Source organism: Protomyctophum parallelum (assembly GCF_964188405.1).
Source record: "Protomyctophum parallelum genome assembly, chromosome: 6".
Taxonomy (NCBI): domain Eukaryota; kingdom Metazoa; phylum Chordata; class Actinopteri; order Myctophiformes; family Myctophidae; genus Protomyctophum; species Protomyctophum parallelum.
Window position 1 is genome coordinate 5315684 of NC_139701.1, and position 15800 is coordinate 5331483.

The 15800-nt window shown below is 44.2% G+C and overlaps 1 protein-coding gene across 2 annotated transcripts in view; it reads left to right on the forward strand.

Moving 5' to 3' along the window:
- Positions 1-590: 590 nt before the first annotated feature.
- atp13a3 (ATPase 13A3) overlaps positions 591-15800 on the forward strand; it is a 79211-nt gene continuing 64001 nt past the window's right edge. For both annotated transcript variants that reach the window (XM_083767464.1, XM_083767465.1), the window contains exons 1-2: positions 591-797; positions 15021-15101. The gene's annotated coding sequence lies outside the window, so the exon portion shown is untranslated. The remainder of the gene's footprint in view (positions 798-15020; positions 15102-15800) is intronic.

Below are 15800 nucleotides of genomic sequence, written 5' to 3' on the forward strand. Positions count from 1 at the left end.
GGGGGGGAGAGAATTCCAGACACGCACCCAGTCCCATGGTGCCGGCCCGGTTCCGGCGAGCCGCCCCGCGTCCGAAACGGTAGAGAAATGACAGAGTTAACATGTGGGGGTCCCCAGGCCCCAGCAGCCCCCATGAGTGGGGGTGGGGGTGGGGGGAGTTCCAGACCCCCAGGAACGCGCCCAGGGGAATCCCTCCGCGTTTTAATCTGTGCCACTTCATAAAATAGCTTTTCTGTATTCGTTGTTAAAACCATTCAATCTCAGATATGTCCGAACAAATGTTCCCGTATCTAAAAAATGTTTTATAAACTCGTTGATATACAGTCAAACGGTGCACACTAAAGTACTGTATTTTTTTTAATCTAATCTAATCTCTCAAACAGACTTGCATGTTTCCAGATTGCTCTGAAACAGACACGCTGTCTCTAGTGTACTAGAGTACTGTAGATTGTGGCGTCGCGTCACCGCTGATGAACAAGCAGCCAGCCAACCACAGCGCAGCGGTCCCCCCGGACTATGGGGTGGATGGAGGCTGCCGTGTGCCAGAGCCAGTTCAGGGCAGTTCAGCAGCGCTTCCAATCCACGACTCATTCGCTGTTGCTGACTGTCTGTCATCAACACAGAACACCTTCCTCCGAGTCCCCGCTGCTTCCCTGTGTGTGGCGACCACCACATTAAAGATAACATCATCTTGTTGTACGCCTCTTTCCCCACAACGACGCTTCGCTCCACATAACAGCCGCCCTTCGTCTCAGTATGACTCGTAGGTGATCTTCACCGCGTCCAGGTGGTTCTGGGTGAGTGTCTGTTATTTTATGTCCACATCACCCATGTGTCAGTTGCTCTGCTATACGGCTAACATGCTAAAGCCTGGGACAATGTCACCAAGGATAGTGATGTGACGTTACGCACCATGGGAAGTGTGTGTGTAGCCCTTTACTTTTACCTGACATGAACTATTTGATTTGACGATGAACCTATATATATATGCGTCTTGTCAAATTGTCAACTGAAAAGAGACGTTGGGCGGGGGGCACGTCATTGATGTATTAATACATTTAATTGACAGTTACTTTAAAGTGAGCCCCCACGAGTCTGCAGCACTTCTGCTTCTGCTTTAAAGGACCACTTCACCACTTTTCAACCTATCGTCATATAATAGGTCCTCACTAATAATCATGATAAAATGGCACGATTTCTTTCTACTCAGTCTGTGTCTCATAGGAGGGCTGTGGGCAGTTTATAAACCGTCCTCCAGTGACATCATCATTAGGCAGATATATTTTTTTTTACAAAAATGTTTAGATTTTCATTATCGTGAGAACGATGGCTTCCATTTTCGCATTGCAACTTTTCAGGACTAGAAAGCCTGCGGTTTCTATTAGCTTGTATTCCCCATCGATGATGTCACTGGAAGACGGTTTCTGAACTGCCCACAGCCCTCCTATGAGACACAGACCGAGTAGAAAAAAAAATGCCATTTTTTCATGATTATTACTAGTGAGGACCTAGTATATGAAGTATAGGTTGAAAAGTGGTGAAGTGGTCCTTTAACTTGTGACATCATGGGCGAATCCTTCATTTGTTGTTACTCTAGGCTGGCTGAAAACACACAGGCTGTCATTCAGCCACGCACGAGACGGCAGAGAGACTATACTAGCTACTGTTGTTGTGGTCAGCGTCTTTCAGTCGCATCGCATCGTGGCCAATATAGATATGGTGATTAGTGAACAACACGTGAATTTTGATTCACACATCCGAGCATGATTTAGCTCCGTTTTCCCCGATTGGACGTTAAAGAGACTGCTTTGCTTGTGAGCTTGCAGATCGGCTATTTTCCGTGCGCGACACTGCTCGCAGTCGAGTATAAATCCAAGTGTTGGCTAGCTAGCTCAGCTGATGGGGAGGATTAGATGTGATATAATTATCTATGATGGGGATCCTCTACATCTACGAGCTCTTGTCCTGCCTCGTTCAGTCCTGGACTGGTTCAGTTCTGGGTGTCCATGTTCTGCTTTCCTATACAATTAAAGCATTTGTTGCCTCCTTTAGAAGCTCTGGTGGTCTTCTTGCCTGTCATGACCTGTCAGATGAGCTGTAGCCAAGCGAGCAAGTTAAGATGAGATGAGACTCTTTATTGATGAGATAAGCTTTATTGATCCCGGAAGGAAATTCAGGTGTCATAGCAACAACAGCAGTAAACATGAGACAGTAGAGAGAATCAAACCGTGTGTGTGTGGGTGTGTGTGTGTGTGGGTGTGTGTGTGTGTGTGTGCACGTTGGAACTGGCTGCTCTCCCATTGTCAAACTGCACTGGCAGTGTTTATGTCCTTTGTACAAGGTATTCCTGTACTTCTCATTATGTGGACATAAACATTTCAAATGTGTGTGTGTGTGTGTGTGTGTGTGTGTGTGTGTGTGTGTGTGTGTGTGTGGGGGGGGGTCTGTCCGTCTAAAAGCCTATCAACAATAAAAACAACGGGTTGACAGTTGACACTTAGGCACTTGCCCATTGGGCAAGTACAGGTCAAGTTCTAGGTCAAACCGTCATGCCCACTTCATGCCCAAAATCATATTAATGTTAACATCCATTCGATAACTGCCGAGTTGAGACAGTCACTTTGAAAATCTGAATGAGCACAGCTGCTAGTCTGCTACTTGTAATAAGGGTAACATTATTTGTTCTTCATGAATAACCAATAACATTTAATTTATGTTTGCTTCCCCATCCCCATTCGAACACACTTGAAAGCAAACTCCACTTGCCCGAACGTTTTACATTTTATTTACCTGCCTCAGGCAGACAGACAACAAGTTACAGTCTGTCAACAGAGTTGAAAACTTGCTTTGGGAACAGTCGATGTTTGTGAAGCACAAACGTATGGGGCACACAACCTGAGTCCAGATTCTGACAGTTTTATGAAAAAACTATGTTTCTATAAACTACTTCATGTCAATTATATGTATTCGGCCCATCTGAAATGATGTTGTTCCAGGGACCCCCCAGAATCATATATATATATATATATATATATATACAGTGTATATATATTTCTCAACGGGTGCAGTACGTTGTTCAGACTAGTCTTTGGTCCGACAAACGACAACCCACCTCAAACCCTAACCTAACCATAACCGCAAGCACGGGAGCAGACGCTAGTCCGCATGTCAGACTAATGCTCCGTCGGAATTACATGCGGTCCCCTTTTTGAACAGCTAAAGTTTAAAATAATGGTTTTAAATAAGTGGTTAAAAGCTATATAAGGTGAGTAGGTGACACAAATGCGTCCTCTCAGGTCTAAGTGGGTTGACATATTATGAACAATATGAACCTGAATATTTGTATATCAACAGGCAGTGAATAAAGTTGGGAGGATATAACCTGACCACATAAAGGTAGTTTGGACTTATTAACGATTTATTAATGTGACGTTCCTTCCGATTCCATGGTGGAAGTTTGTCAAGTTGACCCGACGGAGAACAGTAGCAGTTATTATCCTTCACTGGCATCTACCAAACTAAGTGCAGGTCTTAAAGTTCATGTGGAGGGTGGGTTTTAGGACGGTGACTGTAATTGGTGTACTTATCTTTCCACACTTTTTAAGCCAATTCCTTCCATGCAGTTTGATACAGGACATTCAGTTGTGCTAACTCTGTTACACCATCTCAAGACATGTCTAACAAACGGGCAGCTTGTTTTGGGAGATGAGAAACGCTGTCTTGCATTTCATACGATACATTTCTTGAATAGATGTACTTGATTCATATTTCATTTTATTCCTCATTTAACCCTTCATATTGAGTCATGCCCCCGTTTATTTTATCATTCATCATGGAACAATCAACATTTTAAAAATGCACATTTCTTTATAAAATCGCTTTATAAAAGTTGATAGTTGGGAATGCCTTTCTGACTTCTACTTCATACTTATTTTCCCAAGAATTTGGATCCCCAACCCAAGTTGCTCTCCTCATGTTTAGCTCGCGTATATCTATTCTACGTCCGAGCATAGACATGGTAACGCTCCGCCTGCCTCTGATTGGCCTACCGACACTGCCCGTCTAGCCCCCATGGTCTCACCAGACTGTCCTCCGAGACGCTAGGTTACTAATGTGCAAGAGAATGGCAGCTTGGCACACGCGACAGTAAATTGTAAGTTTTATTTTTGTAGAAGAGGCAAACTAATATTGCTTATGTCGTCTGCTTTGATTGAATGATTGATTGAACGCGTGCATTTGATTTGGTTGTGTTCTAAATTAAACAATATTAGTTTGCCACTTCTACAAAAATAAAAGTTAGTGTCGCTCGTGCCAAGCTGTCATTCTCTTGTATTATATATCGTTCTTGTATTCATTTATTTCCCACCACGGAGTAACCTTGCGCAGCAGACTATTCAGTATCCACTATCCACCACCTCGGAGGAAACACTACCGAGCAGTGTCGGTAGGCCAATCAGAGGCAGGCTTTACCATGTCTATGCTCAGACGTAGAATAGATATACGTGTTTAGCTCTGTTTTAGGAAATAATTTTCTTTAGATTTCATCACTGTTTATGATTGGATTCGTTTTTTTTTAATCTCATGCGGCAAAGTGGTTAACTCTTCAATGTGTTAGTTTCATCGTTGGCATGGTCCATGAAAGACAATAAAAGACTTGTGGGAAAATAAGACAGCGAAGGAATTGTGGGACTTTATGTTACCGTGTTCATAGCCAAGCATTTGTTTACTACACATTTAACTACGCTTTCCTTAAATTCTCTTGCTTTTGCCTGGTTTCCTTTCTCTTTGCCGAAATGTTTATTGTATCTCATACATAGACTGTAAAAAATATGGACAAAGCGTTCCGCGTGTCTAACATGAACGTAAACCTCAGAACATGCGCGACTTTATGGTAATCTTCTTTATAAATGGGACCATACATTTCCAAAAAGAATATTATGACATTAGAAATTAGACTTTAAACTAGTGACTGGAAGCAGAAAGTATTCATGACCATGTTTATTAAGGTAATACAGTCTAGGTGAAGTTGGTCCCAAATACATGGACTTCTATGGGGCTATGGGTTTTTTTGGGCCCAATGACAGCGCCACAACAGGCCATTATATGAACTTTCAGGAAATCCCGATTTCCTTAGTAGCTTCACAAAATATCTGTCTGACTGCCCCCCTGATCTCATAGCATAGTACATGGAGCTTTAAATATCTGTCTGACTGCCCCCCTGATCTCATAGCATAGTACATGGAGCTTTAAATATCTGTCTGACTGCCCCCCTGATCTCATAGCATAGTACATGGAGCTTTAAATATCTGTCTGACTGCCCCCCTGATCTCATAGCATAGTACATGGAGCTTTAAATATCTGTCTGACTGCCCCCCTGATCTCATAGCATAGTACATGGAGCTTTTATAATAAATATCTGTCTGACTGCCCCCCTGATCTCATAGCATAGTACATGGAGCTTTAAATATCTGTCTGACTGCCCCCCTGATCTCATAGCATAGTTACAGTACATGGAGCTTTTGGATTTAAGATATTCATCACTAAGTAACGAGGGACCCAATTCTACAGCATTTCTTTCAAACTCAAAATACAACAGTACTGACCTTTTCACACACACACACACACACACACACACACACACACACACACACACACACACACACACACACACACACACACACACACACACACACACACCAGCTTTAATATTAAATCTTCCAGGTCCATCAGGGACAAAGTTCACTGACTGACGGGATAGGATAGATAGATGGTAACTTATTGCTCTGTGTGTTCATCTAGCTCATTCACAGTCAGTGTAATGAATGAGTCACAACAGAAAGTATGTCATCCTCTAGCGTGGTTTCATTGTTTATAATGAAAACCAAAAGCTTTATTATATGTTCTTGTACATTGTGTTGTCCCCCAAAAATAGCTGATCTACAAGTTTGTAGATGTAAGAAGGTCATCTCCTTAGTTTTCATTAGCATGCAGATAGTTTATTGCAAGTTCAAGACTCTTTCTCACAAATAATTCCCTCATAGAGTGCCTATTTATGAAATGTCAAGTTCTGTCTGATTTCTCATTGTATTTAATGCAACAAAACTCCCCACATTGCCACACCTCTCAGTGTGTCATCTTCTTATCTGTATGCCTTTTAGTTCCACAAAAATCATCTGAACCTTGACCGGGTACCAACACATAGAAGAGAAGTGCTGCACGTTGACTCCTGTTCGCAGCCATTTCCCTTGTAGTTTCCTTTCAAATCAACTACACACAGGAAAACTGCCCACAACCCGCAAGGCATCATGGGAAATGTGGTTGAATTGAACACGTTAACCGTTAACCCATTTAGACTTGAGGCAGATTAAAAAAATGTCCTTCTAAATCCTGACCTACCTTTTCTGAAAAACATATTTATAAAAAATGTACAAAAGGATTATGTTGCTATATACTGTACATGGCAATAACTACCTCAAAGCGGTTCCCGTCCTACGTGGATAAACAATACTAACAGAAGTGCGATGACTGAATTTTGTCTCCCTGCTCTATTGAGAAATGTATATCCTGTGTTCGGGTAGGACTACTGGACACTACTGGACACTGGTTGAGAAGTGGTACTGCTTGAAGGTTCAAATCCAATTTCTCCACTGGGCAAGCAGGCATGGTCTATTATTATAAAATTATAAAATGTCACCCCCTAGTGCGGACTGCGGAGGAACCAGGTTGAATATCATGTCGGAATTGGATAGAACAGTTAATGAGTGAAGCTTTAAATGAGAGCAAAACGTTTTGGTTCTGCTGTTGGACATAACATAATGTATTTTAAGGGGAATACCACTCATTTTCAACACTTAACTATATATGCCTTAGACTAGAGTACACTTGATGAAGGAAATTGTGACTAAGGTCACAATAATACCCACATTCTAATGCAAACGTGTTCATAGTCACTTGTGGCTACCATTTCCTCATAAAATAATGTATTGTCTGACCCCCGCTTCCTAATTTGAACAATGAGTCATTTTATTGAGGGAGTTCCAGGCAGCATAGCTCTGATAACCTCAAGGCTTGCAGCCCAGTTGGAGAGATGACCCAATCAGTGAAATATCCAGGCCTCACATTTCACAAACCAGGGATACCCTGGCCGTGGAATCAAGTCACGTTTATTTGTCTAGCTCTTAATCACTGTTGCTGGCCTATTCATACTCCAGGTTTTGGTGATACGCGCGTGCCGACCCTGAACTGGAGTATAGACCATGAATAGGCCTTTACTGTATCAAAGGTCTTTACAGGTCCACATTTGGCACTCCTATTTTACCGTTGTTTCTGCGCTGTAGTGCCGAAATGATTTTGGCTCGTCAGAAATTTCAGTAGCACCGAAGAGCCGACTTTAGGACGGTACCCGCCCCCCCCCAAACCTCAAATGACGTCACATTGTCGGCTCTACAGAGCCGAACCGACTTTTATTCGGCTCTAAAATAGGAGTATGAATCCGCCCTTAGACCCTCAATCGGTCAAGGAAAACATCTCATTCTAAACCTCATTATAAAACCCTCACAAATATCACAAAGGTGGTCAATGTCAGTTGAGAAACACCTGTGGTATTAAAGTGAAAGAAGCAAGGCAATGAAATCTTTCATGGGCTTCCTTAAAGTAATAAGAAGAAGATAATTGGGATACTTAATATTATTGACTGTTATGTCTCTTTGTGACCAGTGGTGTTGGGGGTGTGCGCACGCTTATCCGACACACCAACGGACCGACACGCGGAAACAGTCGGAACATGCGGTCGAAAAGCTAAAGCCTGTACCTGTGGTGTTACCTCTTGTTAATAAGAGATTCGCATGGCATGGCTGTGCTAAGACCTATCTCCAGATTTTTATCTTGGTTGGTTCATTCAGTAGAGTGTGTCGTAGAGCTGTATAGCATGTGCTTGTCGCAGTTACTTTATTCTTATCACAGTTTTGCATTTCTATGGACTGCGTTAGACAATGGCATTTGGGTACGCCTGTACGCCACAAGCTCAGTGGACTTTATCTATTGTTATAGTTCCTTTGGCATGTCTGCAGTATTATTGTCCCCCAGCACCCTCCTCCTGTGCAGTAGGTTAAAAGGTTCACTATCATGGTCAAGATCCCTGGTATTGATCTTGCCCTTTTGACCTCTAAACCTTTACCCTCTCTCCCAGAGAAAGCTCGGTGTCCTCTCAAACTGGAACTTTGGAGGTGGTTTAGGTTGTGGGGATTGAGAAGTGCGGCGCCAATGTTTCCCGGGCCTTTGAGCTGATGCCCGAGTACTTTTCACAGGTGAGCTCTAAGACAAGCAGCATGTGATGGAAGATGGGCCAATGTTGATCCAGAGCTGGGATGAGAAATGTACTGACATGGTGAAAGTCCCTTGAGCTGCCTAGCACTGTTTACCCCCAGAGCCCCTGACTCGCACTTCAGAGAGCTGGGCCTTAACCCCTTTTGACCTGAGATCAGATTCTAAAAATGTCTTCTACGTCCTGACAGTTTTCTGAAAAAGCTATGTTTCTATGTCAGTGGTTCTTCAATTCTTCAAAAATAGCAGACCTACAACTACAAGCTTGTAGATCTGCTATTTTTCAATAGCTAAAGCATAACATAATGCTAACACCAAAAGGGGTTCCTGCCCAAAATGGGTTAACAGTGCCCATGGTGGTTTACCTCCAACAAGGCCAAGACAAACCAGCTGCCCCTTCGTCCCTCCATCACTAGAAGCATGATGAAGTGCTTTGGTTGAAAATAGAAACAACTGTGAAATTTTGCATGATAACGCAAACCTGAGATACAAATAGTCCATTGCTGCCTGACAGGGGGAGTTGAACTGGGCACGTTCAAAGGCTGAACATCGACTCGAATTGGAATGACATGCTGAGAGAGAGGCTGTATCTCTTAGACTCTTAACCATTTAAAGTTTGAAGCCTGTATATTATTCTTTGTTGTGTTATACTTGCCCCACTCCTTTTTGCCCTACAACAAACCTCTTGCAGAAATTGGTCAATACAAACATTGTGATGCGTTGTAACTTGTAAGCTTGTAGATCGGCTATTTTGACTCTGAATGTTCGCCTATCATTACATGCCCAGAATAGGGACACTAGGGACGGGTTCATGTGTTTAAGGATTCAGGCAACTTTGCCATAATTATTGTCTCTTGCCACAGCCTCTGTGGTTCATCATGACTTGGCATATATCTCATAATGACCATTTGTGTACTCTGTTTTGAGACATTTCTCCTTTGTTCATCTCTGGTTGACCTTAATGTAGGTGGCGTTTCTAGCTTAACGTGGGTTGTCAAGAATGAGGATTGTATGTATGAAAAAGTTATTTGGCCTGCGGTAGTAAAACAAATTCATGGCAGCAAGATTCTAGAACCTTTTAGCGGCTACAGCGGGGTGAGATTTACATTGTTTGACCAGAATACTTTCGTGGTTAACGTTGCTGGTTAATTACTAAGGGTCACTCTGGCAGAGAAAACACACGTGTAAATTAGAGCAGAAAGATCTGTACACTTATAGTTCAAATTAAGAGCTCTTTGTTTTATGCAGTCGATGGTGTTTCATTTCCGGCAACACTTCATCAGACTTCAGTCTGTGTTGCTCGAAACATTTCTTTGATTTGATTAGTTTTTCTGCTCTAATCTAAATTTTTTTAATCTCTTTTGTTTTTATCCATCACTCAGTTTTATTGGTAATTTTGTGATGTGAATGTATTTTATTTATTTATTGATGTTTTCTTGGAGGAAAATGAACTTGACAACCACAGCCAAAATTGCCCAGCATTTGGCGTGTGGACGATGGTAATTTCGCAACGTCATTGCAGCCTTTCACATCTGATCCTACCTCACCAAGGGCCATTCAGCACCATAAAGCATCCCTCTTTAGTACAAAAAAACAACAACTCTACAGTACAATCTCACGGTCGACGGTATCAGCAGGTTTTTCCAGGGTGTCGAGCAATGCCTCTACTAATCCGAGAGCATGTGGCTTGACTTAGGTGTGTGTGTGTGTGTGTGTGTGTGTGTGTGTGTGTGTGTGTGTGTGTGTGTGTGTGTGTGACTGTGTGTGTCCCACCTCTTCAGCCCACCTCGTCCCACCTCTTCAGCCCTCATGGCTCTCTCTTGGGATGTAAGCTCTCAGATACCAAGCACACACCTTTTGTCCAGCACATTATATCATCCGTTTCCCTCATCCCTCACTCCCCTCATCCATGTCAACTCCGCCCCTTTTCTTCCTGGATGGGCAGAAGCTGTTTGTAGCATGGTAACGTCAGCCCGGCACCTTACAGGTTTGATATATATATATAGTTGGTGCTCTCTCTCAAAACACCAGGGGATCTTGGACTTATTTCATTCTGGATTCGGATCCACTGAGTGTGGGAGGAAGGTGACTGCATTTACAGCTATTAAAAAGGTTTTTTGGAATTTCTTTTCACATTTGCAGGTGGGTTGGAATTGGCTGTTTCGTGTTTAGACTAGCAGGACGGTTTGAACGCGCACCGCGGTGGAAGGAACTCGTGTTTATTTAGCTCCAACACAGGCAGCCGCACTATTCCCTTTGACTTGTGTTTACTAACTCCTGTGATTGGCACAGTCGGTCGGACCTGTAACTGCCTATCTCAGGCCATAAATCACTGCTTGCACTTTAACGATCACAGCTGTCTTTGCATCAGCATATTTCATAATGAATATTATGATATCACCGGGTTATAGTATAATAAATGTTTCCTGTATGTTTTAAGTTGTTTTGCCTGGAGAGAACCCAGGAGTGAGACTGTGTAAAACAATGCTTGCAGGGTCATAGATCACAACCTGTCCTGTCCTGTGACCAAAGGAACTTAAGGAAGGGCAGGTAGTAATAGATTGAAACCCAGGCCAATAGCCACAGTGATCTACAGCAGGACGGGACCCGCGCTGGTGGAACAAAGCAGAGCTATAATGCCCCATCATTCAGACGGGAAGTGATAAAGACAATTTATTTTCCCTCAGAATGCTTCCATGAATTGACAGCTGCCATTGGGTCGTGGCTCATTGTTTCTGCAAGTTCATGAACAGGAAGAAGAAAAAGAATAGAAAGTGATTAATTAAATACATTTATTTTTAATCTGTCTGATTTGTAGTCCTTGGTTTGTGAATAACCATTTGGCTTTATCTCGTGCAGGGCAGGCTATGTTGTGAAATGCACTGTGGGGGCGGCTGAACTGTTGTCTTTGAAGGAAATGATTCCACTCGACTCCAAAGGAATTGCTCAATCTTTGAGGGCTCTTTACACACCTCTACCCTGCTATCATGCCTGTTTCTTTGGGTTAAAGGTACTGGAAAGGACTAAAGTGCAATAGTTCAAAGTACTGGTTTTGTACTCCGGCCCCAGGACACATATTACTGCTGTTTTTCTTTTCTTCAAGTCTAGGTCTTACAAGAAACTAAGTATAGTATAGTTAGTACTTAATGATTAGACGGCTTGCTTTAAAACAGCACCAGGTGAATGCTGGTGGGACGGAAATCAGTACTACCAGGGGTCCTGGAGACCAGCGTTTGTGTAATCATTGCATAAAATGCTATGTTATTGGTCAGTGCTGAGGGCTGCATTGTTGAAGAATTTCAGAGGCTTTGAATGACCCGTATTAGAGGTGGGCTATTAGATGCTGTTGGCTCTAACCTTAAAGCGCAAATAACATGCATTTTAAAACTGCTTTTAATATTTAATATCATATTGTCTCTCAAAGTTATTTCTAATGGTTTGAGCCTCAATCACCACTCTGATATAACCAGTCCTTGTCATTTCTTTCTGGACTTTGAAAGCCGTTTTAGCTGCAGTACCACAATGTCCTGAGGTGGTGGTGGTGCTGATATGCAGATTATTTAATATTTGAGTCATTATAATACTGATGCTAGATACAACCAGGCTTGTTTTCCAACAATGGTGGACATTGTAAACAAAGTGGAAATGCAAATTTGGAACTGAAGACTGAAGAAGAGGAAGAATTATACAAAGTAGGGTGACATTGATGACATCACGATGAGGACAAAATCAGTTGAGCTGTTCCTGAGAGCAATTTCCATTAAAACACCTGATATGATATGAAAGCCTGATAATAATTGGAGAGGGGTGCAGAGAGGGAACAATAGTACAGTAACTGTAACCCTTCCGAGGTTTCTTTCTTTGCTTTTCGGGAAATGTTGTTTTGTTTCCTTTGTTAAAGGTGGGCTTGTCAATCCCTTTTTACTGGAAGGACTATTATTAAGGACTATACAAAAACTTTACTGGAACCGTGATTAAGGACTATACAAAAACTTGTCCTGATCTGACTTACGTAACTGAAGACAAAGGTCAGGTGTAACCCAGAATGTGTCCTCAATAATTTGATGTTGGTGATGCTGATTCACTATAGAGACTATTTTTAGTCACTATTGTATTTATTGTCCTAGTGACATAAAGGACAAGACCCCTATTTATTACCTTACACTATCTAAAGTTTCTAAACGTAAACCACTAGACCTTTGTCTACTGAGATGAGTCTATGCTCGGACATACAGTAGAAAGAATATACGCGTGTGACTACGACGTGACAGATTTACCAGGGGGAGGGGAGCTTCCGCCTTCATATCAGTGGGTGCTATTTGGCTATCTATTGTGTCAGTGACGTTCCTCCTCCCCTTCTGACGGTTGGTCAGCACCATGACGTTCCTCCTCCCCTTCTCAAACCCGTTGGTCAGCACCATGACGTTCCTCCTCCCCTTCTCAAACCCGTTGGTCAGCACCATGACGTTCCTCCTCCCCTTCTCAAACCCGTTGGTCAGCACCATGACATTCCTCCTCCCCTTCTCAAACCCGTTGGTCAGCACCATGACGTTCCTCCTCCCCTTCTCAAACCCGTTGGTCAGCACCATGACGTTCCTCCTCCCCTTCTCAAACCCGTTGGTCAGCACCATGACGTTCCTCCTCCCCTTCTCAAACCCGTTGGTCAGCACCATGACGTTCCTCCTCCCCTTCTCAAACCCGTTGGTCAGCACCATGACGTTCCTCCTCCCCTTCTCAAACCCGTTGGTCAGCACCATGACGTTCCTCCTCCCCTTCTCAAACCCGTTGGTCAGCACCATGACGTTCCTCCTCCCCTTCTCAAACCCGTTGGTCAGCACCATGACGTTCCTCCTCCCCTTCTCAAACCCGTTGGTCAGCACCATGACGTTCCTCCTCCCCTTCTCAAACCCGTTGGTCAGCACCATGACGTTCCTCCTCCCCTTCTCAAAGCCGTTGGTCAGCACCATGACGTTCCTCCTCCCCTTCTCAAACCCGTTGGTCAGCACCATGACGTTCCTCCTCCCCTTCTCAAACCCGTTGGTCAGCACCATGACGTTCCTCCTCCCCTTCTCAAACCCGTTGGTCAGCACCATGACGTTCCTCCTCCCCTTCTCAAACCCGTTGGTCAGCACCATGACGTTCCTCCTCCCCTTCTCAAACCCGTTGGTCAGCACCATGACGTTCCTCCTCCCCTTCTCAAACCCGTTGGTCAGCACCATGACGTTCCTCCTCCCCTTCTCAAACCCGTTGGTCAGCACCATGACGTTCCTCCTCCCCTTCTCAAACCCGTTGGTCAGCACCATGACGTTCCTCCTCCCCTTCTCAAACCCGTTGGTCAGCACCATGACGTTCCTCCTCCCCTTCTCAAACCCGTTGGTCAGCACCATGCCTTTCCTCCTCCCCTTCTCAAACCCGTTGGTCAGCACCATGACGTTCCTCCTCCCCTTCTCAAACCCGTTGGTCAGCACCATGACGTTCCTCCTCCCCTTCTCAAAGCCGTTGGTCAGCACCATGACGTTCCTCCTCCCCTTCTCAAACCCGTTGGTCAGCACCATGACGTTCCTCCTCCCCTTCTCAAACCCGTTGGTCAGCACCATGACGTTCCTCCTCCCCTTCTCAAACCCGTTGGTCAGCACCATGACGTTCCTCCTCCCCTTCTCAAACCCGTTGGTCAGCACCATGACGTTCCTCCTCCCCTTCTCAAACCCGTTGGTCAACACCATGACGTTCCTCCTCCCCTTCTCAAACCCGTTGGTCAGCACCATGACGTTCCTCCTCCCCTTCTCAAACCCGTTGGTCAGCACCATGACGTTCCTCCTCCCCTTCTCAAACCCGTTGGTCAGCACCATGACGTTCCTCCTCCCCTTCTCAAACCCATGTTTACTAATGCATCCCAGCAACACGGCATGACCGTCACGGCTAATTCTGTGGTCCAACCAAAGCCCACCAGCTGTCCTCTCCTACAGGGCTTTACTAGGGCTGACCAGACACAATGGCAGGCTAATCAAATGAGGGGACAACAACAAGCCTGACCATAGAATCTATAAATATCCCTGAGGTTGAGCTGATGCACTAGTGGAGGCCCCACAAAGGGTTTCTCAACATCACAGTATTTATTTACAGACCAGTTTTTCTCTCGTCATCCCCACAACTTGAGCATGAAACCAAGTCCTTTACCCACCAGCCACCCATCAGCTGTCTGAAATTCCAAGTGACCAAGTTTTCATAGTAATCTGCGACCTACTGTCACAATTAGATTAGGTTTGTATATGGTTGAAACCCCAACTAAGAGTTATACATATATTTTAAATAGGACTTGGTGCCCCCCGGGCAAATATAAATATTGGATCTGGAAAAATCGGTATGGGCAGATACTCAAAGTCAAAATGATCGGAATCGGATCAGGAACAAAATAAATCCCTACGTATAAAGTACGTATAAAGAAATGACTGAGACTTGAAAATAATGTATCAACATTTTTCAACATGAAGACTATTCTGGGGATTATGCAAAGTAATGGCTTAATAGCTTAATCAAATAATTGCTATTTGGCGATTATGTAACATAATTGTGACAGGCCTTCAGTTCTCTCCTATCCAGAGCTGCTTACGAGTTTACCCACATTCCATGCCTGTGAATGTTTCCCAGGCCTGACGGACGTGTCCCTAATGGGTGGGTGTGTGTAATGTGTTTACCAGGGGTCCAGGTTGGTGTGGTGAGAGAGTGCGCTGACCGAGGGGAGGAGGACCGCCTGGGGTATCGCGGCCCAGACTCTGAAGGTAAGGACACCTGGAGAACCAGCCTATTAACTGCATTCGTTCTGGGTCATGCCTATGTTCCCAGGTCCTATGTCCCCCAGTTCTTTTGAGTGGTGCAGCCACTCCAATGAACAGCAATGTGTGTCCCTATATGTCTGTTTAGGCTCCATATGTCTGTTTAGAGTACCTTCAGGTGACAAAGTGGCGCTGTTGAGCTTCACACTGTGCACAGGTGCATGATGGGAAGCTGAGTTGTTTGGGAAGCTGAGAGCCGACAACCAATACTCGGATTATACTAGCCTGGCTAATAAGCCAGACCGAATCAGCCGTTGGCAAAAAATTGCCTGCCGGCGGATTACGGTCTGGAGAGGCTCAATTGTACGCCCATTTCCTACACCAGAGAACTGGTGTGGCCAATCGGGACACGGTATGCAATATGGGCTGGCTTTGGTACAGTGACGTTCAATGCTTGAGACCTTTGACTGACAGTAGCTCTGACCAATTGCGTCAAAGAAAGAATGTTTGAATCCGCCCCCCCCGGGAAACAAGATCCATACACAGCATCTCCAGACTCAAATACCACATGACAGTGTGATTTGAGTCTGGCTTATTAGCCAGGCTAGGATTATACTGCTTTGATTGATGTATGTAATGTTCGACTCCAGCCATGTATGCCTAGTTGCATACTATTGCATAGTACTATCTGATGTTGCACTTCAC